Raw genomic sequence first — 4,614 nt, forward strand, 5'->3', positions numbered from 1 at the left:
TCTGGAGACACGTCTGACTGGGAGAGAATTCTATCTCCCATGAGTCACTTCAGTCACCTTCCTAGTTGATGGGGCAAAAGTACCCATTTCAAAAGTGAGTGTAGAAGCACAGCAGAGTGAATGAAGAGCTGGACGAGGAAGTTGAAGACTGGATGCTAGGCTTGGCTCTGTCACTTAGCATATATGTGATACTGGCTGAGTTATAAGTAGCTGTTCTGATCCTCAGTGTCAGAATTTGTATTTATGATTCTCCCTACCTGACCTGCCTCCTCAGAAATAAGATAATGAACATGAAATCTCATTATACTCCAAGATGCCAAACATGTTTGAGATGTTACACTTAAGTATCTAGGTAAATGTCAAAGAACTCGAGAATGATGTCATTCAGAAACAGGATTTGGAAAGGTAATGGCTATGAAAATAAAAAGATGAGAGAATGGTGATTGGAAGGGAAGAAGAAGCACTTACAATAGTAGCAGAATCAGAAGTCCTAAAGTGAAAATCTGCAACTAGGAGGAAAGAAAGATGAGAATGCTGGAACCACTTGTGACTTTTGTTCCTTTGGCTAAGAACTACAGTGTGTTTTTTAAGTGAAGTCTGCCGTTGCTTAAGATTGTCAATGAGTGAGCCCGGGAAGAGCTATCCTAAGCCCGGGAAGAGCTTATTATAAGCCTGGGAAGAGCTATCCTAAAAAGGCTTTATTGGCTGACTTTTCTGGAATGGTGATCAATTAAAAATATTTTTACCTGTGCCCTTGACTAAGGGTTTTGCTGAGCCTAGATGTTGTAGCCAAGAAGAAAAAGCAAACCATCTGAAGCATCTCAGGTACTCGGTCATCATGGGCAACTTGTTTTTTTCACATGGACGATGACACCTTCAAAGAAACAATGCCAAGTAATTGAATTGAGCTAAGACTTCTTAAGCGAAATAATACAATTTTAAGGGGGAAACTGCAGAAAAAAGCATAGGTTTTTAATAAGCTCTTTTAACTAGGAAAGCATGGGGTAATCTCTTAAAACCTCACTTTCTTTAAAAACAAACAAAACATTTTGACCACATACTTTTAACTTGATATATAATATTGAAGATTACATAAGCTTAATCTTAGTCAATGCTGTAACCTCAATTTTTAAGGAATTCAGATGATCGCCTTCTTTTTCCTCTATTTTTAAAAATTTGAATGGAGAAGGAAAGAGGAATTATTAAAAGCAAAGAATGGCTTCCATTTATCTCTTATCCATAAGACATGAATAAAACAAACTTACCTGGTAGATCCCCAGGTAAGTGGTTCTGTGGTATATTTTTTAAAGTGTTTTCCATGTTACACCTACCATTACTCTTAGAATTATGCTCTAGACATTACTTGGGTTCCAAAAAGGTGGTTAATATCGCCAAAGAATCCCTCACATTCTTCCTTTTTTAATTTCCACTCCTCTGCTAGTGAAGCTATTTGGAGAGGTCTCAGTGAATCAGTGAATAACCATTGCCACCTTCATCTCTTTTTGGCTGCCCACAAAATTCAAAACTCTGTGAAACTCACACCAGACAGTTAGGTCTTACCCATTTTGTGGCTTTGAAAAATGATTACTTGTTCTGATTAATAAAAAAAAAAATTAAGTAATGTAAAGGTTTTTTTGAGGGGGAATTTTCTTTATCTCTGAAGTAGTCGCCTGATAAAACAAGAATAATCCTCAGAGTAAAAATATTATGGTTTCATTAGAATTATGTTCCTTGAAATGTGCAGTAATGTTCTCATGGTCAAATGTTTATTTCAGTGACAAAAATGAAGAATGTTATTGTATTAATCTGCATTGTAAAGTGTGACGAGTTCAGATCAAGCTCACTGGAAACTTGGAAGCCAAGGGAGTATCTACTGCAAGAACAGATTTTTATATCAGTTAAGAATTGCATTTGGCTACCAGTGACAGTGACAGGCTGCTGGCTTGTGTGATTTAAATATCTATGGTTGTATATTTGTCAATCAATAAAAAGTATAGAGATAGGCAGTTACTGATAGCTGTTCAATAGCACAAGAGTGTCAGGGATTCTGGGATGAATTTCTTAGCCTTCCACTCATGGTCCCTAAATGACTGCTGGACCTCAACACCTTACAACCAGTTTTTGAGGGAGAAGAAAAGAAGGGGCACTTGTCAGCTTAATAAACTTTTCCAGAGGTCTCATCCAGCTGTTTATTATATCTTGCTTATGAGATGTGCTTGCATCTTACTGAGCATCCTTTGAGCAAGTGAGGCTGAGAAATATATTTTTAGCTGGGTACTTGCCTTCCGCTATCCTCTCTCACAAAGGAAGGAATAAAAATGTGGAGGTTATGCTGGTAGTGAGGAGTTACTGCTACATATATGTTACATTTCAGTGCCATCTCAGACTCCTCTTTGGAGTTAAGTCACCCAAAGTGAAAGAGATGCAACTTCATCCACTGACCACCCTTGTTATAGGAACCTGAGTTTCATCTCTCATTGGAGCACTAATTAAACCATACTCTCCCAGAGAGGTAGGGACACGGTGGTACTGGGAAGCTCCAGTATAGGATAGACCCCTGGCATTCAGTATTTGAGGTTTCCATTGTTCAAGACCAAACTTGAAGGTCCATGACATATAATAAATAACTTTAAATTTTTATGTCATATCAATTTCAGCCCCCTTCACACCAAGAGGCATAAAATTTTCTGACACTAGGAGATGTATTCATTTTCTGGGGCTACCATATCAAGGTACCACATACTAGGTGGCTTAAACAATAAAAATTTATTGTCTCACAGATCTGGAGGCTATAAATCCAAAGTCAAGGTATTGACAGGATTGGCTGTAAGAGACAATCCTTTCCACGCCTCTCTCCTAGATTCTGGTGGTTTTCTGGCAATCTTTGGTGTTCCTTGGCTTATAGATGCCTCACCCTGATCTCAGCCTTCATCTGTACATGCATGGTGTTCTGCCTTTATCTATATGAAGATAAAGGTTCGTAAAACCTCTTCACATAGTGTCTGACTCTGTGCACATTTCTTTTATGAGGACACCATTCATATTGGATTAGGGCCCTAATGACTTCACCTTAATTTGAGCACATCTGCAAAGACCCTATTTCCAAATAACCTTCTGAGGTACTAGGAGTTAGGACCTCAACATATATTTTGAGGGAACATAATTCAACCAATAACAGTTGGTGTTCAAATTACTTAATCAGAAAATGAACCTGCAACATCCACATGGCAACAACCTTTTTTCTCTTCCTCCATTTTTATGCAGAAATTATACACTATAGGGATATTTAAGAATTTTAAGGGCCTACTCAGTAGCATACATTGGAAATACTGCTTTTAGTATATTATCATGAAAATAAACGATGAATCTAGATTACAGTTGAGTTGCTCTTGAATCTAAAGATATAGATTTACTTCACATTATGACTGTTCAACTGACCAGTTTCACCATAACAGCTCACTTTTCTCAAAATAACACTTTTCTGAAATAACTGTTTCAGCCCAAAATGTACTGAAAACTATATACTAAATCAACAATATATTTCCAGGAAAAGTCACAATTGCCAATTACTTAACACAATAATTTCTAATAAGAATATCATTTGCAACAAATTCAAATTGAGCATCATGTTTGGATGAAACAAAACATTTTTGCTCTGCATTAGGATGCCAGGTGAGAAGACAGATGTTGCATCTTCTGAATCTGTAGTCTCTTTTGTACATGTTTCCATGTGTTTCCACATGTTCCACTGCTCTCAGGTTTAGCCTTTATTTCGTCAGTCTTAAAGAAATACTTTTCCAGTGGGTTGAACTGTGTCTCCCAAAAAGATAAGGTAAAATCTTGAACTCTGGTACCTGTGAATAGGAGCTTATTTGGAAATAGGGTTTTGTAGATGTAATCAAGTCGTGATAAGATCATAATGGAGGGTGAGTGCTCATCAAACAACTGATGTCTTCATAAGAACACAGAAATTTGGACACAGAGACACAGAGGGAGAACACCATGTGAAGACAGAGGCAGAGATTAAAATGATGCATCTACAAGCCAAGGAATGCCAAGGATTGCCTGAAATCTCCAGAAGCTAAGAGAGAGGCATGGAACAGATTCTCCCTCGGAGACTCCAGAAGGCTTGCCAAGGCTTTTGGACTTGATTTTGGACCTTTGGCTTTCAGAACTATGAGAGAATAAATTTCTGTTGTTCCAAGCCACCCAACTTGTGATCATTTGTTATGGCAGCCCTAGGAAACTAATATATCCAGCAGATCCAATTTTCAAATTCCTGTCTGAAGATAAGCACCAACTGCGACTGCCATCCCTTATTCAGTCTCTTCCTTCCTCGGTGAGTAAAATAAACTTCATTACAATTTATGTTCAGACTTTTATTTTCAAACTATTGTTTGTATTTATTCATACTATTTATTTATATAAACTTGTTTTCATTGTTCACTTGATATATATATATTCTAGTCTATAGAATTTTTTTGAGTATTTTGGATTGGAATAATACCTCATAATTTCCCTTTAAATTAATGGATTTTGCTTTCAATTTATGATCTTTCACTTTAGGGCAAGGTTTTAGGAACAAAATTAAAATCATTAAATGAGACATAGCGC

Source organism: Mesoplodon bidens (assembly GCF_964165515.1).
Source record: "Mesoplodon bidens genome assembly, chromosome: 9".
Taxonomy (NCBI): Eukaryota; Metazoa; Chordata; class Mammalia; order Artiodactyla; family Ziphiidae; genus Mesoplodon; species Mesoplodon bidens.